We start from the raw sequence: 27,435 nt of genomic DNA, 5'->3' as shown, positions 1-27,435 counted from the left end.
GGAAAAACAGAGGTAATATATCCGCTCCAATCTTCATGAAACTTAATCAAAATATTTTCCTCGATGAACTCAAGGATTATTTTGGAACCAGGTCACACGTGGTCAAAAACTAGTTACGTCTGTACGTCAAATCTTACAAAAACCTTGTAAACATTCTTGATGCTATACATTTTCAATGTTCCAGTTCAAAACGCATGAAACTTCGCTGGAATAATTGCCGTGATGAAATATTGTATTTGTATGAAACTGGGTAACACGGGTTCAGAAAGCAGTTTACTAGGTCAAATATAAATGGTTCACTGTACAAAATATTATTTTATTTTAAACAATAGCAAACATTTCAACATCAACTTAAGTCTGTGAATGAGTTATTGTGGGCGTGAGGTTTTGTTTTCTAATTTTTCCTTGACTAAACCGGCATGGGTTCGCTACCAAATAAACACGGTGCACGGTGGTTTCGACCGGTACCGACTTTCAAGACACCAGTCTGTAGATAACATGAATTTTATTGCAAAATAAATATGTATATATACTAGTAGGTAATTTATAAAATGGTATGATGATACAATACAATGCAAAGTTTGTCAGAGATGAATAACTCTGACCATTTTAGAATTATCTTCTTGCGACGGACACGTGACCATAATATTTGGCAAATGAGCGGCATCCATACTGCGTGTCCTCTTTACCGTCCGTCGCTGCTTCCGGCGGGATCTGAATGTCCTTAAGGAGCGTCTCGGGACGCCTGTACTGATACCGTTTCCGGTATCGGCCTCTTCATCAATGTCCGAGTGTGAATCGATACTGTTTTCTAGAAATTGTTGTAATCTTTCGTCGCCCAAGTTTGTGGAATTTCTCGCTGCGAATTGTGTTACTTCGTCTTCCGTAAACGGTCGATGCACTGGCGGGGCTGATTTAGTGGAACGATCCGAGTAGAGGCTATTATTTGATTGGTTGAGGTTGTTTACGGAAAGAGCCGAAACGGACAGTGCAGTTCCGAACCGTTGTGGGGGTTGTCCGTTCATAATGGAGGAATTATCGGATCCAGTATTTGGATGCACCGAGTGCCAAGTGGAAACTGTAAAAAAACAATTAAACGAATAATTGGTAATAACGTTATTCTGTTGTTATCGAATTTGATCAATCGATTAAGTAAAATAAATATAAATATCGCTTTTACATTTAAACAACCTGCTTTATATGACATAATAACTAGTGTGACGTTAGGACAATGAAGAATACTGATAGAGAAAGCTTTAACAATGTAAATCGAACCGTTTGAACACCTTCATGTTTTGAACATTGCCATTGTGAGCGTTGCCATTGAGAACATTTAAGGCAGTAAATTTGAAAAAAAAAAAAAAAAAAACATTAATCATGTGAATATTGAAATTATTGAAATACGTAATAGAACGTAATAAAGAGCGTTCTATTTGCAATAGTTGAACTACTAGTATGTCAATGTAGAAAAAATGACAATTTCGCTTAAAAACTGTTGTGATTATTAGCGTTTAGATACGTCATTGTAAAATTTGTAATTGTGTAATTACGTGTTCCTTGCAATAGTTAGATTTTGTTGAGATTACGAACGTTAAATATGTAAAGGTTGACCTCGAGACCGTCATCATTATGAATGAAATCGTTAGCATTTCTAATGTAAACGTTCATGTGTGAACGTGGACATATTGAGGTAACAAACTTTCCACATTAAACGTAAAGTTCCTTTGAGAATTACATTTTCATTTGTGCGAGAACACTGAAAGCTTACTAAACCTAATTCAACTATCAAATACCTGCATTGGTCATGAACGACTTTGTTAGCATTGACAATGTGAACGTTGACGTGTGAACGTTGACGTGTGAACGTTGACGAGTGAACGTTGACATATTGAGATATCAAGCTTTAAGACATTATACGTTGAGGTAAGCTTCAAAGGGCATGTACACACATTTATACATATACGCGATCACTTAAAGCTTACCAAACCAAATTTAGAAGTTTCCAATTGCTAAATACCTGCACTGGCCATTCTACTGAGGTTACTCAGGTTGTTAATGCTGACCGTCTCGTAGCTCTGGGTGCGGCGCCTCGACATCACATTTTCTCGGGTGTTTTTCTGGGGTCGGAAAAGGACCACGTACATTTTTGTGATGAACAGCGTAGTTAACGTCACAGTAGCGTTGATGAATGATGAAAAACACAGCGCCACTATCCTGATAGTGTTATCAGTCACTGAGAAGTAAATTGAAATGAAGGCTATCCAGAGGACGCAAAAGGAGTATGATCCAAATGTGATATAGCCAGTTTCGTTAAACCCGTCGGGTGTTTTTCTAGTCTTAAATGCGTAATAGATGCAAACTATCATCAAAAAGAAAGGATACACTAACGCTCCAAGATAAGTAAAGTCTTTTGCATCCTCACAAACTCGCACGTTGTCCGCACGTGTCGGGTGCTCGTGAATCACTGCTGGTCTGTCTGATATCAGCCACGTGACAAGGGCAGCTAACTCTACAGAAACAATCGCTGACGTAATAAGTAGCTGCGATTTCGCACTTATGTATTTAACTTTTTTTTGGCTTGCTAGTGTGTATATTGAACACTCGATAAATTCTGTTAGTCTTCACTAAGATGGCCGCGTAACAAACAGTGTAGCTCATCCCTAGCATAAACCGTGTCGTACCGCAGGACACTGGCGTAGGGTAAGCAACAAATGCGAACGTGGAAAGGTAGGACATCAAAACACCAAAAAGTAGTACAAAACTAAGTTCTTTCCCCGAGGCCATAATAAGAGGTGTTTCCCTTTGCCAGTGGAACAATGCGGCGATGAGGCAGGTGATTATCGCCCCTAAGCATGACATTATGATCGCTACTATGGCAACCACGTGACTCATGTCAATCGTATCTTCCGGTATATCCGATCATCCGGTTTTCGACTGATTCGTCTGTTTGCCAGGAGGACAGTCTAGACACGACTGGTTATATGTCTGAAAAGGACAGATTTTGTAAATTTATTTGAGCAGTATGTATTCAAACAATTTAAGCAATTATAAATATTTTAAAAAAGAAGTTAAGAATTAAGGAGTAAATTAAAGGCTTATTCGACGCATCTCTACTACAGAAAATGTTAAAATGAACAAAAGGTGGAAAGAATATTTTCATTATATGCAAATGCTATGAATCCCACAGGGACCGATCTGTCGTATACCTCAAACGGGCCTTAAATGTTTCTTCTTAAACTGGGCACCATCTTTGTAATAACCTTTTGCCGAATCGGAACTCCACGGCCATTTTTTAAATTATCAAGCACTTACGTTGAGATATTGATATTCCGGGCACGTGTGACACGTCCAGCAGCACTTTCGGTTTGGTAGCGTATGTGTCGCCTGGCCGGCTACGCATGGTCTAGAACAGACCGAAGGGCGGTAGAGCGAGGAAATGTCCTTAAGCCAACGTATGTTCTTTTTGAATCGGCGCCGGCTCTCTGGAGAAAAGATGTTTTTAACCGAATGAAATAAAGGAACCAAAGGCTTCAAGGGCATTGAGGGAAATGTATGGGTTACCACGGATTAATGGAAGAGGAGGTGGGGTGCACACGATATAATTGTTTCTAATAGAAGAACATTTCAAACGAATATATATCACCCCTATTTATCTTGACCTCTATTCAAAGAGAAGGGACGCAACCATTGAAAAGGCGCTTATATTTTGAAATAATAGTATTATCTACACTTATCAAATGCTCAGTCTGTCAAACGCTATATTTCGTTTGTAAGTGAACGTGATTTTATGGTATTTATAAGCATTTTTAGATTGTAGTTTGCCTCCTGTCTTGCACGACAGTGTTTTAAAATTATCAACGTTTTCCCTTTGCTTAACATTAAGTAAAATTAAGAATGTCAAAAATATGTATTTCGGATATGCTTTCAAGTTCGGACAATATACGACTATACGGGAAACATATCTGATCTGCAACTTATACTTTACTTCATAATTGTTCAAAAGGTTGCAGTGCTATATATGTTTGATTCAAATGATGTCAAATCATTATTTTATTCTGTGACATTTTACTGTAAGAATCATGTAACTAGTCAACTAAAACTGTCATCCTTTAAATGCTAAAGTGCATTTTCGGTGTAAAAGTGCCAAAATAGTTCCAGCAAATATTTCACATATTTAGTTTGCCTGGAAAGGTACCATATTCCGTCGTGGAAAGTAGATGTAACTAAACCCTCGTTTCGAATATTTTACTAAATTTCGGTAAACCTCGTTTTCGTAAAATATCTTGTTCTCGATTCGTTTACATCTATAATCCATCAACTGCATGTTTCAATCTAAATTCAACAAAACTGTATCGGAGGAGGTACCCCAATTATCCATACCGCATTTGGAGACTAACGTGTTCATTCTGGGCCGGGGTTGGGGCACTTATTGCACCACCTCCAAGTGCACCCCTTTAATTACCAAGCCTGGAGCCGCCCTCGTTAACATCCCCAAATAAGGAAAGAAAGTGTGCCTTTGAAGTACATAACTCAGACAAAAAAGTGCTGGATCAATGGTGTTAAAACAATGTTATTCCGGTGTCCTTCTATACCGTACCTTAACCAAAGGCTTAAACATAAAGGCGAGTCTTACCGTCAATGTATCCAAGACTAAACATAAGGACGAGCCTTACCGTCAATGAATCCAAGACTAAACAAAAGGACGAGCCTTACCGTCAATGTATCCAAGACTAAACAAAAGGACGAGCCTTACCATCAATGTATCCAAGACTAAACATAAGGACGAGTCCTACCGTCAATGTATCCAAGACTAAACATAAGGACGAGAGCCTTACCGTCAATGTCTCCAAGACTAAACATAAGGACGAGCCTTACCATCAATGTCTCCAAGACAAAACATAAGGACGAGCCTTACCGCCAATTTCTCCAAGACTAAACATAAGGACGAGCCCTACCGTCAATGTATCTAAGACTAAACATAAGGACGAGCCTTACCGTAAATGTCTCCAAGACTAAACATAAGGACGAGCCTTACCGTCAATGTATCCAAGACTAAACATAAGGACGAGCCTTACCGTCAATGTCTCCAACCTCTTCCCATTTATACGTGTTGGTTGTTTTGTTATGAATGTACTGCATGATGCTGTACCGTGCCGGGCCACTACTGTTGTGGAACTTAAAGCGGAAACCAGCAGGGTCTGTTAAAAAGTTAAAAATCAATTTAAAACTATATCGAAGAATAAGTATCGCAAATTGCAACAAGGTAGACGACTGCATGGTTTTGGGTCAATCAACTTTCATTCATTCAACACTCACCGTCAAAGGAGACGTTCTTTAGGTAACCTTTTGTCATAAGGTCTTCAGCTTTTGCTTCTTGAAGTTCGTAACAGATAGTATTGTCTATGGTTCCGCACACACCTTCATGCCAGGCCTTCAGCGCATACGCAAAAGCGTACACCGCGTCAATTACAGCGTACGTGTTCAAGTTCCGGTTGTAAGTGCCTTACATTGAGAAAGATAATTTAGATAACCAGTTAAATTGTCAATGAATTAATAAACAATGGATAATAAAATCTCGGAAATGCTATTGGTAGTATATGAATCCCAACAATGTTTTAAAGATAAATTGAAATAACTTATACTTTGTATACTGAGAGTCAATATGACACGTATTGTTCACTTTGTTAAAGCGGGACACGGTCATGGTTTTGGACCAAAAATTAGTTTTCCCGGTAATGGAAATGAAAAACACTTATTTTATCATTATTTTACTCTATGATACGGAAATTGCAGGAAAAAATGCAATGAAAATATAAAAAATGGTTCAAGTGAGGTGCTGACCTACGCCTGTAGAGTCAAGAAAAAACTAGAAAACCGATGCTTAACCCACTTGGCCACGTGGATTTTTTTATAACACTATACGGATATTTTGACGCGTTAAGAATACAAAAAAATGTACATCGATAATATCACGTGATCATAGTCAATCAACCAATCACGCTACAACGAACCGCTAAATCCCGTAAGTAACGCCATTGAAAATTGTGGATTTCCAAGACAATATTTGAGCTTGTATCAACATTTGTTGAAGGGTTCCAGTCGTCAGTATTTTAGTTTTAAGACTCCTAATGATTTGCCACTCTTTATTTCTTAATTAAAAAAAACCGTTAAGTGCATTTTACAAACCATGAAGGGGTCCCTTTAACAACAATGTTTGAATGAAGTGTAAAATCACAACCTCTCTCCTCAGACAGGTTCAGTTTTGGATTACATGTTCTTGCTTAATGGGACGTGTGTTTTTTCCCCGTGTCGATGGTCTCATTTGCCTGGGTTGAGCAGTTGAATACTTGGTCCCAATACTCCCTGAACCAGGGGTCTTGTTTGTGGCTGTCAGGGCGTAGTCTGGAAATCAAACAAAGATCGTATATATATATGAAGGTTTGGCCCCTCTCGGGGTCCGATATACCAAATACTTCGAGAGAAAGCGGAACTACCTTTTATATCAATATCGAATCAATAAAAAGAATCGATTATATAATCGATGACTGATCGAAATGGCTATTCTGATAAGGTATTCAGACCCCATACATAAAGCCCTTACACATTTGGGGCAGGCATTTAGACCCCTTACATAAAGCCTTTACAAATTTGTGGCAGGCATTCAGATCCCTTACATAAAGCCCTTACACATTTGTGGCAGGCATTTAGACCCCTTACATAAAGCCTTTACAAATTTATGGCAGGCATTTAGATCCCTTACATAAAGCCCTGACACATTTGTGGCAGGCATTCAGATCCCTTACATAAAGCTCTTACACATTTGTGGCAGGTATTCAGACCCCTTACATAAAGCCCTTACACATTTGTGGCAGGTATTCAGATCCCTTACATAAAGCCCTTACACATTTGTGGCAGGTATTCAGATCCCTTACATAAAGCCCTTACACATTTGTGGCAGGTATTCAGACCCCTTACATAAAGCCCTTACACATTTGTGGCAGGTATTCAGATCCCTTACATAAAGCTCTTACACATTTGTGGCAGGTATTCAGACCCCTTACATAAAGCCCTTACTTATTTGTGGCAGGTATTCAGATCCCTTACATAAAGCCCTAACACATATGTGGCAGGCATTTAGATCCCATACATAAAGCCCTTGCACATTTGTGGCAGGCATTTAGATCCCATACATAAAGCCCTTCCACGTGTGTAGCAGGCATTCAGATCCATTACATAAAGCCCTTCCACGTGTGTGGCAGGCATTCAGATCCCTTACATAAAGCCCTTACACATTTGGGGCAGGTATTCAGATCCCTTACATAAAGCTCTTCCACGTGTGTAGCAGGCATTCAGATCCATTACATAAAGCCCTTACACATTTGGGGAAGGAATTCAGATCCCTTACAAAAAGCCCTTACACATTTGGGGCAGGCATTCAGATCCCTTACATAAAGCCCTTACACATTTGGGGCAGGTATTCAGATCCCTTACATAAAGCCCTTCCAAGTGTGTAGCAGGCATTCAGATCCCTTACATAAAGCCCTTACACATTTGGGGCAGGCATTCAGATCCCTTACATAAAGCCTTACACATTTGGCGCAGGCATTTAGATCCCATACATAAAGCCCTTACAGATTTGTGACATGCATTCAAATCCCATATATAAGCCCCTTACACGTGTATGACAGGCATTCTGTCCCCTTACATCAAGCCCTTACACATTTGGGGCAGGCATTCAGATCCCATACATAAAGCCCTTACACATTTGTGGCAGGCATTCAGATCCCTTATATAAAGCCCTTCCACGTGTGCGGCAGGCATTCTGACCCCTTACATAAAGCCCTTACACGTGTATGACAGGCATTCTGACCCCTTACATAAAGCCCTTACAGATTTGTGACATGCATTAAATACCCATACATATGTCCCTTACACGTGTATGACAGGCATTCTGACTCCTTACATAAAGCCCTTACAGATTTTTGACATGCATTCAAATCCCATACATAGAGCCCTTACACGTGTATGACAGGCATTCTGACCCCTTACATAAAGCCCTTTCACGTGTGTGACAGGCATTCTGATCCCATACATAAAGCCCTTACACATGTATGACAGGCATTCTGGCCACATAAATAAATCCTTTACATATTTGTGACATGCATTCAGATCCCATACATAAAGCCCTTACAGATGTGTGACAGGCATTCAGATCCCATACGTAAAGCCCTTTCACGTGTGTGACAGGCATTCTGACCCCTTACATAAAGCCCTTTCACGTGTGTGACAGGCATTCTGACCCCTTACATAAAGCCCTTACACATTTGGGGCAGGCATTCAGATCCCATACATAAAGCCCTTACACATTTGTGGCAGGCATTCAGATCCCTTATATAAAGCCCTTCCACGTGTGCGGCAGGCATTCTGACCCCTTACATAAAGCCCTTACACGTGTATGACAGGCATTCTGACCCCTTACATAAAAACCTTACAGATTTGTGACATGCATTAAATACCCATACATATGTCCCTTACACGTGTATGACAGGCATTCTGACTCCTTACATAAAGCCCTTACAGATTTTTGACATGCATTCAAATCCCATACATAGAGCCCTTACACGTGTATGACAGGCATTCTGACCCCTTACATAAAGCCCTTTCACGTGTGTGACAGGCATTCTGATCCCATACATAAAGCCCTTACACATGTATGACAGGCATTCTGGCCACATAAATAAATCCTTTACATATTTGTGACATGCATTCAGATCCCATACATAAAGCCCTTACAGATGTGTGACAGGCATTCAGATCCCATACGTAAAGCCCTTTCACGTGTGTGACAGGCATTCTGACCCCTTACATAAAGCCCTTTCACGTGTGTGACAGGCATTCTGACCCCTTACATAAAGCCCTTACACATTTGGGGCAGGCATTCAGATCCCATACATAAAGCCCTTACACATTTGTGGCAGGCATTCAGATCCCTTATATAAAGCCCTTCCACGTGTGCGGCAGGCATTCTGACCCCTTACATAAAGCCCTTACACGTGTATGACAGGCATTCTGACCCCTTACATAAAGCCCTTACAGATTTGTGACATGCATTCAAATCCCATACATAGAGCCCTTACACGTGTATGACAGGCATTCTGACCCCATACATAAAGCCCTTTCACGTGTGTGACAGGCATTCTGACCCCTTACATAAAGCCCTTTCACGTGTATGACAGGCATTCTGACCCCTTACATAAAGCCCTTACACATTTGTGGCAGGCATTCAGATCCCATACATAAAGCCCTTACACATTTGTGGCAGGCATTCAGATCCCTTACATAAAGCCCTTCCACGTGTGCGGCAGGCATTCTGACCCCTTACATAAAGCCCTTACACGTGTATGACAGGCATTCTGACCCCTTACATAAAGCCCTTACAGATTTGTGACATGCATTCAATACCCATACATAAGTCCCTTACACGTGTATGACAGGCATTCTGACCCCTTACATAAAGCCCTTACAGATTTGTGACATGCATTCAATACCCATACATAAGTCCCTTACACGTGTATGACAGGCATTCTGACTCCTTACATAAAGCCCTTACAGATTTGTGACAGGCATTCAGATCCCATACGTAAAGCCCTTTCACGTGTGTGACAGGCATTCTGACCCCTTACATAAAGCCATTTCACGTGTGTGACAGGCATTCTGACCCCTTACATAAAGCCCTTACACATTTGGGGCAGGCATTCAGATCCCATACATAAAGCCCTTACACGTTTATGACAGGAATTCAGACCCCTTACATAAAGCCCTTACAGATTTGTGACAGGCATTCAAATCCCATACATAAAGCTCTTACACGTGTATGACAGGCATTCTGATCCCATACATAAAGCCCTTTCACGTGTATGTAAGGCATTCAGACCCCTTACATAAAGCCCTTACAGATTTGTGACAGGCATTCAAATCCCATACATAAAGCTCTTACACGTGTATGACAGACATTCTGACCCCATACATAAAGCCCTTTCACGTGTGTGACAGGCATTCAAATCACATACATAAAGCTCTTACACGTGTATGACAGGCATTCTGATCCCATACATAAAGCCCTTTCACTTGTGTGACAGGCATTCAGATCTCATACATAAAGCCCGTACACGTGTGTGACAGGCATTGAGATCCCATACATAAAGCCCTTACAGATTTGTGACATGCATTCAGATCCCTTACATAAAGCCCTTACAGATTTGTGACAGGCATTCAGATCCCATACATAAAGCCCTTACAGATTTGTGACAGGCATTAAGACCCCTTACATAAAGCCCTTACAAATTTGTAAAACGCATTCAAATCCCATACATAAAGCCCTTTCACGTGTGTGACAGGCATTCTGATCCCATACATAAAGCCCTTACACGTGTATGACAGGCATTCTGACCCCTTACATAAAGCCCTTTCAAGTGTATGACAGGCATTCAGACCCCTTACATAAAGCCTTTAGAGATATGTGACATGCATTCAGATCCCTTACATAAAGCCTTTAGAGATTTGTGACAGGCATTCTGATCCCATACATAAAGCCCATACACATGTATGACAGGCATTCAGACCCCTTACATAAAGCCCTTCCACATGTATGACAGGCATTCAGACCCCTTACATAAAGCCCTTCCACGAGTGTGACAGGCATTCAGATCCCAAACATAAAGCCCTTACAGATTTGTGACAGGAATTCAGATCCCATACATAAAGCCCTTTCACGTGTATGACAGGCATTCAGACCCCATACATAAAGCCCTTTCACGTGTTTGGCAGGCATTCAAATCCCATACATAAAGCCCTTACAGAATTGTGAAAGGCATTCAGACCCCTTACATAAAGCCCTTTCACGTGTGTGACAGGCATTCAGACCCCTTACATAAAGCCTTACAGATTTGTGACAGGCATTCAGACCCCACACATAAATGCCTTTCAAATATGTAACAGGCATTCTGACCCATTACATAAAGCCCTTACACGTGTATGACAGGCATTCAGATCCCTTACATAAATCCCTTACACGTGTGTGACAGGCATTCTGACCCCATACATAAAGCCCTTACACGTGTATGACAGGCAATCTGACCCCATACATAAAACCCCTTACACGTGTATGACAGGCATTCTGACCCCTTACATAAGCCCCTTACACGTGTACGACAGGCATTCTGACCCCTTATTTAAGCCCCTTACACGTATTTGACAGGCATTCTGACCCCTTACATAAAGCCCTTACACGTGTATGACATGCAATCTGACCCCTTACATAAAGCTCTTACACGTGTGTGAAAGGCATTCTGACCCCTTACATAAAGCCCTTACACGTGTATGACAGGCATTCTGACCCCTTACATAAAGCCCTTACACGTGTGTGACAGGCATTCTGACCCCTTACATAAGCCCCTTACACGTGTATGACAGGCATTCTGACCCCTTACATAAAGCCCTTACAGATTTGTGACAGGCATTCAGATCGCATACATAAAGCCCTTTCACGTGTATGACAGGCATTCAGACCCCATACATAAAGCCCTTTCACGTGAGTGGCAGGCATTCAGACCCCATACATAAAGCCCTTGCAGATTTGTGACAGGCATTCAGTTCCCAAGTATAAAACCTTAACAGATTTGTGACAGGCATTCAGATCCCATACATAAAGCCCTTTTACGTGTGTGAGGCATTCAGATCCTATACATAAAGCCCTTTCACGTGTGTGAGGCATTCAGATCCTATACATAAAGCCCGTTCACGTGTGTGACAGGCATTCAGACCCATACATAAACCCCTTACAGAATTGTGACAGGCATTCAGACCCCATACATAAATCCCTTTCACGTGTGTGACAGGCATTCAGACCCCATACATAAATCCCTTTCAAATGTGTGACAGGCATTCAAACCATACACATAAAGCCCTTACTCGTGTATGACAGGCATTCAGATCCTATACATAAAGCCATTACAGAATTGTGACAGGCATTCAGACCCATTACATAAAGCCCTTTCACGTGTGTGACAGGCATTCAGACCCCATACATAAAGCCCTTACAGAATTGTGACAGGCATTCAGAACCCATACATAAATCCCTTACAAATGTGTGACAGGCATTCAGACCCTATACATAAAGCCCTAAGACGTGTATGACATGCATTCAGATCCTATACATAAAGCCCTTACAGAATTGTGACAGGTATTCAGCACTCAGACCCCATACATAAATCCCTTTCAAATGTGTGACAGGCATTCAGACCCTATACATAAAGCCATTTTACGTGTATGACAGGCATCCAGATCCCTTACATAAAGCCCTTACATAATTGTGACAGGTATTCAGACCCCTTACATAAAGCCCTTACAGAATTGTGACAGGCATTCAGACCCCTTACATAAAGCCCTTACACATTTGTGACAGGCATTCAGACCCCATACATAAAGCCCTTACAGAATTGTGACAGGCATTCAGACCCCACACATAAATCCCTTTCAAATGTGTGACAGGCATTCAGACCCTATACATAAAGCCCTTTCACGTGTGTGACAGGCATTCAGACCCCTTACATAAAGCACATACAGAATTTTGACAGGCATTCGGACCCCATACATAAATCCCTTTCACGTGTGTGACAGGCATTCAGACCCTATACATAAAGCCCTTACACGTGTATGATAGGCATTCAGATCCCTTACATAAAGCCCTTTCACGTGTGTGACAGGCAATCAGATCCCTTACATAAAGCACTTTCACGTGTGTGACAGGCATTCAGATCCCTTACATAAAGCCCTTACACGTGTGTGACAGGCATTCAGATCCCGTACATAAAGCTCTTTCACGTGTGTGACAGGTATTCAGATCCCTTACATAATGCCCTTACACGTGTGTGACAGGCATTCAGATCCCATACATAAAGCCCTTTCAAATGTGTGACAGGCATTCAGACCCCATACATAAATCCCTTTCACGTGTGTGACATGCATTCAGACCCCATAAATAAAGCCCTTTCAAGTGTGTGACTGGCATTCAGATCCCATACATAAAGCCCCTTACACGTGTGTGACAGGCATTCAGACCCCATACATAAAGCCCTTTCACGTGTGTGACAGGCATTCAGACCCCATACATAAAGCCCCTTACACGTGTGTGACAGGCATTCAGACCCCTTACACAAAACCCTTACACATTTGTGGCAGGCATTCAGACCCCATACACAAAGCCCGTACACATTTGTGGCAGGCATTCAGGCCCCACACACAAAGCCCTTTCACGTGTGTGACAGGCATTAATATCCATTACATAAAGCCCTTACAGATTTGTGACAGGCATTCAGACCCCTTATATGAAGCCCTAACACATTTGTGACAGGCATTCAGACCCCATACATAAAGCCCTTACACATTTGTGACAGGCATTCTGACCCCATACACAAAGCCCTTACACATTTGTAACAGGCATTCATATCCATTACATAAAGCCCTTACAGATTTGTGACAGGCATTCAGACCCCTTACATGAAGCCCTGACACATTTGTGACAGGCATTCAGACCCCATACATAAATCCCTACACATTTGTGACAGGCATTCAGACCCCTTGCATAAATCCCTACACATTTGTGACAGGCATTCATTACATTACATGAAGCCCTAACACATTTGTGACAGGCATTCAGACCCCATACATAAAGCCCCTACACATTTGTGACAGACAATCAGACCCCATACATAAAGCCCTTACATATTTGTGACAGGCATTCAGACCCCTTACATAAGCCCCTTACAGGTTTGTGACAGGCATTCAGACCCCATACATAAACCCCTTATTCATTTGTGACAGGCATTCAGACCCCATACATAAAGCCCTTACACATTTGTGACAGGCATTCAGACCCCATACATAAATCCCTAACACTCATTCAGACACCATACATAAAGCCCCTACACATTTGTTACAGGCATTCAGACCCCTTACATAAGCCCCTTACAGGTTTGTGACAGGCATTCAGACCCCATACATAAAGCCCCTTACACGTGTGTGACAGGAATTTCAGATCCCTTACATAAAGCCCTTACACATTTGTGACAGGCATTCAGACCCCTTACATAAAGCCTTTACAGATTTGTGACAGGAATTCAGATCCCTTACATAAAGCCCTTACACATTTGTGACAGGCATTCAGACCCCCTACATAAAGCCTTTACAGATTTGTGACAGGAATTCAGACCCCATACATAAAGCCCTTACACATTTTTGACAGGCATTCAGACCCCTTACATAAAGCCCTTACACATTTGTGACAGGAATTCAGATCCCTTAAATAAAGCCCTTACACATTTGTGACAGGCATTCAGACCCCATACACAAAGCCCTTACACATTTGTGGCAGGCATTCATATCCATTACATAAAGCCCTTACAGATTTGTGACAGGCATTCAGACCCCTTACATGAAGCCCTAACACATTTGTGACAGGCATTCAGACCCCATACATAAATCCCTAACACTCATTCAGACCCCATACATAAAGCTTCTACACATTTGTGACAGGCATTCAGACCCCATACATAAAGCCCCTACACATTTGTGACAGGCATTCAGACACCATACATAAAGCTCTTACATATTTGTGACAGGCATTCGGATCCCATACATAAGCCCCTTACAGGTTTGTGACAGGCATTCAGACCCCATACATCAATCCCTAACACTCATTCAGACCCCATACATAAAGCCCCTACACATTTGTGACAGGCATTCAGACCCCATACATAAAGCCCCTACACATTTGTGACAGGCATTCAGACCCCATACATAAACCCCTTACGCATGTATGGCAGGCATTCAGACCCCATACATAAATCCCTTTCACGTGTGTGACAGGAATTCAGACCCCATACATAAAGCCCTTTCACGTGTGTGATAGGCATTCAGATCCCATACATAAAGCCCCTTACACGTGTGTGACAGGCATTCAGACCCCATACATAAAGCCCCTTAAACGTTTGTGACAGGCATTCAGACCCCTTACACAAAACCCTTACACATTTGTGGTAGGCATTCAGACCCCATACACAAAGCCCTTACAGATTTGTGGCAGGCATTCATATCCATTACATAAAGCCATTACAGATTTGTGACAGGCATTCAGACCCCTTACATGAAGCCCTAACACATTTGTGACAGGCATTCAGACCCCATACATAAAGCCCTTACACATTTGTGACAGGCATTCAGACCCCATACATAAAGCCCTTACACATTTGTGACAGGCATTCAGACCCCATACACAAAGCCCTTACACATTTGTGGCAGGCATTCATATCCATTACATAAAGCCCTTACAGATTTGTGACAGGCATTCAGACCCCTTACATGAAGCCCTAACACATTTGTGACAGGCATTCAGACCCCATACATAAATCCCTACACATTTGTGACAGGCATTCAGACCCCTTACATAAAGCCCCTACACATTTGTGACAGGCATTCAGACCCCATACATAAAGCCCCTACACATTTGTGACAGGCATTCAGACACCATACATAAAGCTCTTAGATATTTGTGACAGGCATTCGGATCCCATACATAAGCCCCTTACAGGTTTGTGACAGGCATTCAGACCCCATACATCAATCCCTAACACTCATTCAGACCCCATACATAAAGCCCCTACACATTTGTGACAGGCATTCAGACCCCATACATAAAGCCCCTACACATTTGTGACAGGCATTCAGACCCCATACATAAACCCCTTACGCATGTATGGCAGGCATTCAGACCCCATACATAAATCCCTTTCACGTGTGTGACGGGCATTCAGACCCCATACATAAATCCCTTTCACGTGTGTGACAGGCATTCAGACCCCATACATAAAGCCCTTTCACGTGTGTGATAGGCATTCAGATCCCATACATAAAGCCCCTTACACGTGTGTGACAGGCATTCAGACCCCATACATAAAGCCCTTACACGTGTGTGACAGGCATTCAGACCCCATACATAAAGCCCCTTACACGTGTGTGACAGGCATTCAGACCCCTTACACAAAACCCTTACACATTTGTGGTAGGCATTCAGACCCCATACACAAAGCCCTTACAGATTTGTGGCAGGCATTCATATCCATTACATAAAGCCCTTACAGATTTGTGACAGGCATTCAGACCCCTTACATGAAGCCCTAACACATTTGTGACAGGCATTCAGACCCCATACACAAAGCCCTTACACATTTGTGACAGGCATTCAGACCCCCTACATAAAGCCCTTACACATTTGTGACAGGCATTCAGACCCCATACACAAAGCCCTTATACATTTGTGGCAGGCATTCAGACCCCCTACATAAAGCCCTTACACATTTGTGGCAGGCATTCAGACCCCATACACAAAGCCCTTACACATTTGTGGCAGGCATTCAGACCCCATACACAAAGCCCTTACACATTTGTGGCAGGCATTCAGACCCCCTACATAAAGCCCTTACACATTTGTGACAGGCATTCAGACCCCCTACATAAAGCCCTTACACATTTGTGGTAGGCATTCAGACCCCATACACAAAGCCCTTACACATTTGTGGCAGGCATTCATATCCATTACATAAAGCCCTTACAGATTTGTGACAGGCATTCAGACCCCTTACATGAAGCCCTAACACATTTGTGACAGGCATTCAGACCCCATACATAAATCCCTACACATTTGTGACAGGCATTCAGACCCCTTACATAAAGCCCCTACACATTTGTGACAGGCATTCAGACTGCATACATAAAGCCCCTACACATTTGTGACAGGCATTCAGACACCATACATAAAGCTCTTAGATATTTGTGACAGGCATTCGGATCCCATACATAAGCCCCTTACAGGTTTGTGACAGGCATTCAGACCCCATACATCAATCCCTAACACTCATTCAGACCCCATACATAAAGCCCCTACACATTTGTGACAGGCATTCAGACCCCATACATAAAGCCCCTACACATTTGTGACAGGCATTCAGACCCCATACATAAACCCCTTACGCATGTATGGCAGGCATTCAGACCCCATACATAAATCCCTTTCACGTGTGTGACAGGCATTCAGACCCCATACATAAAGCCCTTTCACGTGTGTGACAGGCATTCAGACCCCATACATAAAGCCCCTTACACGTGTGTGACAGGCATTCAGACCCCATACATAAAGCCCTTTCACGTGTGTGACAGGCATTCAGACCCCATACATAAAGCCCCTTACACGTGTGTGACAGGCATTCAGACCCCTTACACAAAACCCTTACACATTTGTGGTAGGCATTCAGACCCCATACACAAAGCCCTTACAGATTTGTGGCAGGCATTTATATCCATTACATAAAGCCCTTACAGATTTGTGACAGGCATTCAGACCCCTTACATGAAGCCCTAACACATTTGTGACAGGCATTCAGACCCCATACATAAAGCCCTTACACATTTGTGACAGGCATTCAGACCTCATACATAAAGCCCTTACACATTTGTGACAGACATTCAGACCCCATACACAAAGTCCTTACACATTTGTGGCAGGCATTCATATCCATTACATAAAGCCCTTACAGATTTGTGACAGGCATTCAGACCCCTTACATAAAGCCCTAACACATTTGTGACAGGCATTCAGACCCCATACATAAATCCCTACACATTTGTGACAGGCATTCAGACCCCTTACATAAATCCCTTACACATTTGGGACAGGCATTCAGACCCCATACATAAATCCCTACACATTTGTGACAGGCATTCAGACCCCATGCATAAATCCCTACATATTTGTGACAGGCATTCAGACCCCATACATAAAGCCCCTACACATTTGTGACAAGCATTCAGACCCCATACATAAACCCCTTACGCGTGTATGGCAGGCATTCAGACCCCATACATAAACCCCTTACGCATGTTTGGCAGGCATTCAGACCCCATATATAAACCCCTTACGCATGTATGGCAGGCATTCAGACCCCATACATAAACCCCTTACGCATGTATGGCAGGCATTCAGACCCCATACATAAACCCCTTACGCATGTATGGCAGGCATTCAGACCCCATACATAAACCCCTTACGCATGTATGGCAGGCATTCAGACCCCATATATAAACCCCTTACGCATGTATGGCAGGCATTCAGACCCCATACATAAACCCCTTACGCATGTATGGCAGGCATTCAGACCCCATACATAAACCCCTTACGCATGTATGGCAGGCATTCAGACTCCATATCCATGTAACTATCAATACCTAATGTAACATTCATAGCAGGTGTTAAGATTTTTAGATGGTGTTGTGACAGGCATTCTGATTTGAATTATATCCTTGCAAATTGGCAGGCATTGGAGTTTTGTAAATATGGCAGACATTTATATCCCTAATATTAACTACATACATTCGTGGCAGGCGTTCGCATTAATATGCTTACCGTTTGTGGCAGTTATTTCGGACCAATAAGCCACATGCACGCCAGGCTTATACTCAATAACAGTACAATTTTAAACTGTACTCACCCCAAAAAGTATTTGTCAAAATCAGGCACTTTTACTATTTTCGGCTGCATCCCGATAGCTCCCTCGGCGACTTGACTTGATCGGACCGTTCTTCCAGTCCATGCGTCACTCCCCACCCACCGGAAACGGTTCTTGAGATTGAGGTCAGAGGTCACACTGAATACTGACTCTACAATGTCATCGGAGGCGAACAGAATCACCACTGTCTTACCTGTAATATGGTTTAACTTAAATGTAAAAAATGACAGAATATAGCTATTAACAGTCGGACCCCATTGGCTCGAACTCGTGTGGTTCGATTTTTTATTTGGCTCGAACTGGATGTAAATTACCGATTTCTTTATACTGAAGAAAAGCATTCCCGTTTTGTTCGATTTTTTCGAGGCTCGAGATACTTTCGCTGGTCCCTAGGAGTTCGAGCCAACTGGGGTTCGATTGAAGTATAAAATATCCAACCTCATACTTGTCCCAACATTTATCAACAAAGTGTTTACATGTGCGATAGATTGATTACAAACGAGGACATCGCAAACAATATCCATGTACGACCAAGGAACAATTACAAATGTTACAAATTGTTCATTGTTAAATATTGGGTCAAGCCTTGGAATGGTCAATGAAAACACGGTCAATGGCAAAGTAATTTTACCCCTAATGTCAAGGGAAATAACCAATACATTTTTTGTCTTATCTGGTCTGTTTTGAACGACTGATAAGTCTGGAAATGTTTTAGTAACCACATTTCTTAGAATTCAAAATGTCATAGTGACATGATTGACATTTTGTTCGACTCCCTGGATGTCCAGGTTCAGACATCAGGGGCGGTTAAAGGAATTGACGTTAGAGGGGGCGTAACTTAGGGGCGAAAGTACATGGCATAAACTGTTTGCATGTAAATTTGGGGTTACTCAATGAAGAAAATTTTAACAATTTGTCGTCGAAAATGATGCATTATATTGACATAAAAAGTAAACTTGGACGATTTTAAATCCGCTAGTGGACATCATGAGCAAATGATTACATCCGAATTAAATATTTATTTGAATTTGTTACTTGCCTTCAGTGTTGTTGTGGACAAGTAGAGATTTTACCACGTCTTTTATTTCCGCTCGGTTGATGTCCTCCGAATCAATAAATCTGCAAAGGAAATAAATACTTGAATGGACATTTCAATTCCGAACTGTCAAATTACGTCCTGCAATCACATACAGTCATGAGTAAATCACACTAATAGAAAAGCAATATTGTGATGGTGTAACATGGATGATAATTAAGTTCCTTATTCCATTTTCGAAAAGGAATAAAAAGGAATAAGGAACTAACTTATCATCCGTAGGCGTAACTTAAAGTTGCTAGTCTCTGCATCCTCGGCACACCAGCGTATCATAACTTGGGATGATACGTTGGGGTGCCGATGATGAGTCTCTGAAGATCTCACAGTGTGCACAATTGTGCAATATCATGGAAATCGGGAATATGGGACTTAAAAAGTGCCGTTTAATTCCTGAAATGTTGTTTCCTATAGTAATGCCTTCATGGTTTCAACAATGTGGGTTTATTCATCTTTATGTTTATCCGGTGCTAGTTCAGGCACTTTTTGAGACCTAATTCCATTTAATAGGCACGTACACGTATATATAATGCCATGTTGTATGACATATTGAAGAAAGAAGAAGAAAGAAGAAGTTATAATTATACCCCTTTGTTTTAAATGGGAAATACAGAAGTCAATAAACCTTTTGAGACCGTCAGGGCTAGTATTCAATGTTGGATCTAAGAACGATGTAGCTAACCGGATTACTTGTTATTGATAATTAACGAATGGGATGAATGACCATAAAATTAACATAAGTTGTATTTTGAATACCAAACAGGTGAAATATGAATTCTAGTGCTTTACCTTAAAGGACAAGTTTTGTGACATGTTTAAGCCATGCTATACCTACCGTTTGACCTTGTACGCTTGTGATATACATATATCGTTTTGTTGTGCGTATTTCTCTATCTCTCCATATCCCATAACCCCGTAGCTCGTGTCCTCATAGATCACCGTTACGTACGTCCATTCCATTCGCCTGTCGAATCCACAATAAAGAAATAATGTTAATCTATTAATGTATTAAATCCACAATTAAGAAATATAGTTCATCTATTGTTGCCTCTAATCCACAACAAAGAAATATAGTTCATTAATTATTGCCTCATATCCACAATAAAGAAATAAAGTTCATCTATTGTCGCCTCATATCCACAATAAAGAAATATAGTTCATCTAGTGATGCCTATAATCCACAATAAAGAAATATAGTTCATTTATTGTTGCCTCATATCCACAATAAAGAAATATAGTTCATCTATTGTTGCCTCTAATCAACAAAAAAGAAATATAGTTCGTCTATTGTTGCCTCTAATCCACAATAAAGAAATATAGTTCATCTATTGTTGCCTCAAATCCACAATAAAGAAATAAAGTTTATCTTTTGTTGCCTTAAGCAATATAGTTTAGCTATTGTTGCCTCAAATCCACAATAAAAAAGGTTTATCTTTTGTTACCAAAAGAAATAAGTAATCTATTGCTGCCTCAAAACCAGAATAAACAAATATAGTTTATCTTTTGTTGCATAAAGCAATATAATTATTTAATCTATTATTTCCTCAAATTCACAATAAAAGATATCGTGCACAGACTTATTATTCTGGGCCGTTCCACCAAGAATCCCAAGAGTGGTTTTGAGAAGTTTCAACAGTAATCATGCACTCATGAAAAAAATCTCCAAAGTTCACAACCGAAATTTGAATTTACCAAAATTAGAAAGATAATGTGCTGTACACGGTGTTTTGGTATTACAAACTTGAAACCACGTGACTTTTTTTGTATATTTCTGTTGCAGATGAGATTGATGTTGTTATCATGATAATTTAGTGATCATAAAGTGGATACAGGTCACCGTACGGCTTGTTTTTACCCACCTTTCTTCTCTTGAGTGTTTAACAAGGAAACATTACGATGAACTCACGTCAGTATCTGCACAATGGCTAGCGCCTGGTGACGGTCTGACGGCACAGTACGCAAGAAGAAGTCGTAGCGGCTCGTGTCGCTCAGCTCAGTACTCGTGGCTCCGTAGCTAATCTGGAAAAAAAGCTTGTTCGGTTGTAAATTGAAGACAACTTCTCTAAATAGCCAATATATTATTGTTAAGGAAATAATTTAATATTTGGACGATCAAATTTAATGTTACCGGAGCGGGTCCAGGATTTTACGTTAGAGGGGGCGTTATTTAGGGGCGTAACCTTTTGACTTGCGCCACTTCCCTCAGAACCAAGTTTATGACATATATTTTTTTCTCCGATAAACATATGAACTCACAATCCCCATCTGCAGAAGTCCTTCTCAGACAAGGAAGTAAGAAAGTAAGTGCGATTACTAACATCATTTATAGAAGTGGCTATAAAGTGGTACTCTCAATATTGTGTCCGCAATCCACTTAAAATGCAGGAATAATAATATAATGCTAACATCATCTAGAAATATTCGAATAAAAACAACCGGCAGAAAATTGTATAAAACTTGGATAAGTTGTCAACATGCTATTTCTAGGCTAGTTTGCACAAGTTGGCTTACTTTAACGAAACTTAAGAATTTACCAGTTATATACAATTGGCTACAGACCCCAACATCACGAAATACTTATAGCTGCACTCTCACAGAGTGATCGTTTTGACAACTTTTTTGTCTTCTAACAAGTTTTGCGAATGTGCATGGAAACAAGTGAAATAAGACTTCTGACAAAAAATCAAATCGCAGATTTTCATATTTAAGTTTAAAAATTGAAGTCTTTTGCATTTTTCTTAAACCGTTAGTAACGCTTTTAGCAATAAAACATTATTTTTTGAACGGAAATATGCAAATCTGCAATCTGATCTTTTATCAGCAGTCCTTTATCACTGGTTTGCAAAAATTGACTCATTGCAAGACAAAAAAAAGTTGTCAAAACGGTAAATCTGTGAGAGTGCAGCTCTTTCAGTGGACTCCAAATCTCAACTCATTTTACTATAAACATCAAAAGTCAATATAAAACGTATAAATTAATTGAGTTCAACTCGTTTTTTAGCAACAACTCAAATTCATTTTTTGCTCTATAGTAAGCTTTCTTTGAAGTATTGAAAACAAATCCACAATTATCTTTTCACCCGTCCGTGTAAACTTTTTTTATCAAAACATGGGATGAGAAAATTCGTTTTTAAAATAAGTAGAAACATTTTGAATCATACAATGCTTTTATGTGGTAAAATGAGTTGATATCTTGATTAAGTAATTTTGTGATGTTGGAGCGTGATGCGATTCCTGTTTTTTATATTAAGCATATATATTCTGATAAATTATAGTATAAAGTAAAATTAATACATTCAACATATTTGCCATGGAGGCAAAGTATATTAGTCAGTAAAATAAAAGTTGAACTATATTAATATAAATAGTATAATGATAATTAAGAACTGATTCGATAAAAACAAGAACATACTTTTATTATTTCAACTTAAAGCCGCACTCTCACAGATTGACCATTTGGACAACTTTTTTTTTAAATTTGTGTCTTTGAATGAACTAATTTTGCGTAAATATCTGGAAACCAGTAATGTAATACTGGTGGCAAAATATCAGATCAAAGTGTTTAACATAAACATTCGAAAATTGAAGTTTTATGGATAAAAGCGTTACTAACGCTTTCAGAAAAGTATGCTCTTTTTCGACAAAAACATTTATTTTCGAACGTAAATGAGTAAAACTCTGATCTGATCTTCCGCAATCTTATATCACTGGTTTCCAGACCTTAACGCAAAAATTGGCTCATTCTAAGACAAAAAAAGTTGTCAAAACAGTCTGTGAGCGTGCAGCTTTAATAACATTAAACTAAATAGATGTTTAGCGGTACAATGGCGTACATGTACGTCATCGCGGTAAACCGCTGACCACAAAGTCCTAAACGTACTGACAAAGGCTAAACAACAAAAACCTCGAACAGTAGTGTTTTAAATTCCATCCTTATATATAGTTTACATATAGTTTACATTTACATATCTGTGTAAATACTTTACATAAGTTGCGTATCATTGAATAGGATATTTATTAAAGCTGCACTCTCACAGATTGAACGTTTTGACAACTTGTTTAGTTTTTGTCTTGGAACAAGCCAATTTTGGCGAAAGACCATGGAAACCAGTTAAATAAGACTGCTGACAAAAAATAAAACCGCAGATTTTTATATTTAAGTTTAAAATTTTATGTTTTATGCATTTTTCTTAAACCGTTATTAACGGTTTAAGCCATAAAACATTAATTTTCGAATGGAAATATGGAAATCTACGATCTGACTTTTTGTCAATAATCTTATATCATTGGTTTGCAGATATTTATGCAAAAAAAATGCTCTTTCCTAGACAAAAAATAAAAAAGTTGTAAAAATGGTAAATCTGTGAGAGTGCAGCTTTAAGACAAAGAGGATTGGTTTCAGTTTAAGATCGTTATATATTTCACTGAGTGATCATCATAACCTATATTTCACGAGTGATGTATCCACAAGTGTCACGCTTGTTCTTGGTGTTCAGGAAGTGAAATGTATTGCGGTTTCCCCTTAAAAAACACTTCTTTCTTTATGATATGCCTACACATGATGAAGTAAGCAAGAGCTGTCATAGAGACAGAGCGCTCGACTATTCCGCCGCTTTTAAGTTTAAAGGGGCGAGACACCAGATGTTTCCAAAATCGGCAAATACATTATTTCCACGAAACAAGCCTTGAATTGTAAATACGAGCTTATATGAGGCTGATTATACATAATGTCACATGCTTAAAATGATATGTTGTCACTTCCTCAGTTTACCCGTTTAAAAATAGAACATAATGGTTTCCCAGTTAATAGTGTGTATTTTTAGAATGTGAAAGTCACGTGATTACAGATACATACACCGACGCTATATTAAAATTAAATGGGATTAACGTGGTATACAAACCCAGTCAATTTAGATTTGGAAAAATGCTCTAAAACTGCGAAAGATACATGTGTCGTAAGCGATGTCATACATCAGTAAATAAGATTCAATACGCTGTACACAACGATATCAAATAACTTTAAGTCAGTTTGTGACAATTATCTTTTTTCTTGCACTTGTATCATCTGGTGTCTAGTCCCTTTAAGGATTGCAAAGTTTAGTGAAACATGCATGTATCACTGTTAAGAAAGATTAAATGCAAAACCTTTACCAGAATTTCAAAGCCAAATAATAATGGGCAGATATTTGAATTATATTCAAGATAGAGTTATACATCTTGATAAATTAATTAAGTTGTATAGTTGGGAATAAATATCTTAAGTTTCAATGCAATACATGATGTATTTGCTGAGATAATGACTTAGCTCTCTTTATTATTCGAATAGTGGAGCTAAAATGAAATTTAATTGTAGTTTTAAATGATCAGAACGTAGGCCAAAATATACGCAAACGTAACGTCGATTAAATATTGTCCCAGCCCTGTATGCGCTGGAGTTTGATATTAACGCGAGGACGTGCTAAACATTCAAAACAGTGAAAACAAATTCATATTTTCACTGTTTGAAAAAGATATTTATGAAAAATTCAAGAGTTCAACTTCACAATTCAGGATTTCACGAGTTCAATAGTTTGATATCACGATTTCACGATTTTGTGATTTAACGATTCCATGGTTGGACGTATTCAACAATTTCACAAACTCACGAAGTAGTTAGTGAATTCGTCAACTCATGAAGTTGAAATCGTGAATTCGTGCAATAAAAATATTGAATTCGTGCGTTCTTGAAGATGACATCGTGAAATTGTGAAGGGGAAATCATGAAATATTAAATTTGAGAAGTCACCATGGGTCTTTCGTCGATTTTAATTAACATTGGACTGATAAAACCACCGGAAAAGAATACAATAAAGCAGTAAACAAATGAAAATACTATGTGAGATTGTAAAATGAGTGTTGGTTTTTCAAACAAAAACACGCTTAGTCTACATTTGGTTATGTAACAAAAACAATCCATTTTCATCATCTTATATCAAACGAGTTTGCACAGACGGGAGAGGCTTGATACCTGTGGAATCTTGAACAAGCGGAAGAAGGTGGCTAGCTGAATAGAAACTCCGGAGGTGGCGGCTCCAACCACGCCTATCAACTTGCCCTCGGTCTTCAATCTGAAATGACAATCTAGGATCTATAGGCGACTAATAAGACCAATCCAAATAGATGAAACGTTCTACGGATTTACCGCATCTATATTTCTTTGTCGGTATTAGATAATTAACTTCGTATTTATTTAAGTGTCTTCTTTAATTGAGACAATTAACATCCACCAACATGTTATAAACATGATTTCTCGATGAGTAAACACGCATGAAAATCGTGTGATGTTATATGTATTTTCATTGGACGACGGATATATCCGAGGCCGTCGTATTTTTCCGTATACTACAGTATACAACTAAAGCTGTGCATTGGGAAAAAGATCTAGCGGAAGTGTCAGTGACAAGGGATTAGTGGCCGCTAATAAGTGTTTATATGGCTTCACGGGATAAAAAATAGTGGCTGCGGCCGCTTTACACAGGTGGCCCCTAATGCACGTCTTTTCTATAGTAAAAACGTACAGGGGGATTTTGAGTGGCCCGATAAGACAGGTGGCCCTTTAAAGGAGGTGGCCGTTCAACCAAGTTTGACTGTATATGCAAAAAACGTCTGTTAATATTTTTGTTTCCTATAATAATTGTAATCGCATATCGGCCTCCAATGGGATAGGGCTAGGTTAGCTATAGCCACAATAATGTGAACTTCTAGTGAACTTTGTTAACATTTGGATATTCATTTTGTTCCCTTAGCGTAAGGTGGCCAAAACAAAGATCGTCAAAGACTTTGAAGCCGCTGCTTAAATGGACTAGGTTCTACAGCTCTCCCCCCCCCCCCCCACTGAACGACCCGTCCACGTGTATATAAAATAAATGAACAATATTTGCTTGCTTGGGTATATATGTAAAAAAAACAGTTTGAATCTGGGTCCGTGAGCCCAGCTCAGATACACCCAACTGCAATTGACTAAATAATTATGCTGATTTATAACCCATTTAGGAACATTGATCGTCAAAATAAAATAAAAGATGAAGTTAATTTTAGTTTTTATTGTGAAATAAAGAGAGAGTACTCGGACTTACAACCGGGAATTTACAGGCAGTAGGCGAAGATGTTATCTCCCTTGCTTTATTCGACGGGAATAAACGAAAGAAAATCTGATTCGTTAGCTCCGCCCATTCACCTTCGTTTCTTTCGGTGACATTTACCATATAAGGTTTAGGCGAAATCGTCTATCCTTGTAATTCTTAACTTGTCAATTCACTTTTGTAAACCTCGACTTGTTAGACTGCAAATGTTCATTTTACGAATGCGAGTGTCGACTGTAGGATTGAAGTTTTACATATGCATGATTCGGCTTTCCAAATTACATCATCATATTGTTAAAGGCAAGTTATACGATCTATGTTTTAGTGAGTTTATACAGGTAGATCTGACAAATATACATTTTGACTTCTATAATGACAAATGACAAATCAATACGGAAAAACTGACGAATAGAAACAACAAATAGCACGTCTACATTGACAAATGTAAGATATATTTAGTACGATTAAGAAGCACATTGTGGGAATTACACGTCTGGACTTTTGGCAACGAATAGCCTCCATACAGTTGTTGCAATTGAAGTGATCCGCTATCTTGAATCTTGCCGGAGAAGGCCGAGTTGTTACGGTTGACGCCCAAATGCAT

The 27,435-nt window shown here is 39.9% G+C and overlaps 1 pseudogene; it reads right to left on the bottom strand.

Moving 5' to 3' along the window:
- Positions 1-488: 488 nt before the first annotated feature.
- LOC128246092 (metabotropic glutamate receptor 7-like) lies at positions 489-27,435 on the bottom strand (annotated as a pseudogene).

This window comes from Mya arenaria, chromosome 9 (assembly GCF_026914265.1).
Source record: "Mya arenaria isolate MELC-2E11 chromosome 9, ASM2691426v1".
NCBI classification, from domain to species: domain Eukaryota; kingdom Metazoa; phylum Mollusca; class Bivalvia; order Myida; family Myidae; genus Mya; species Mya arenaria.
This window is presented reverse-complemented; position numbering and strand designations above follow the sequence as displayed.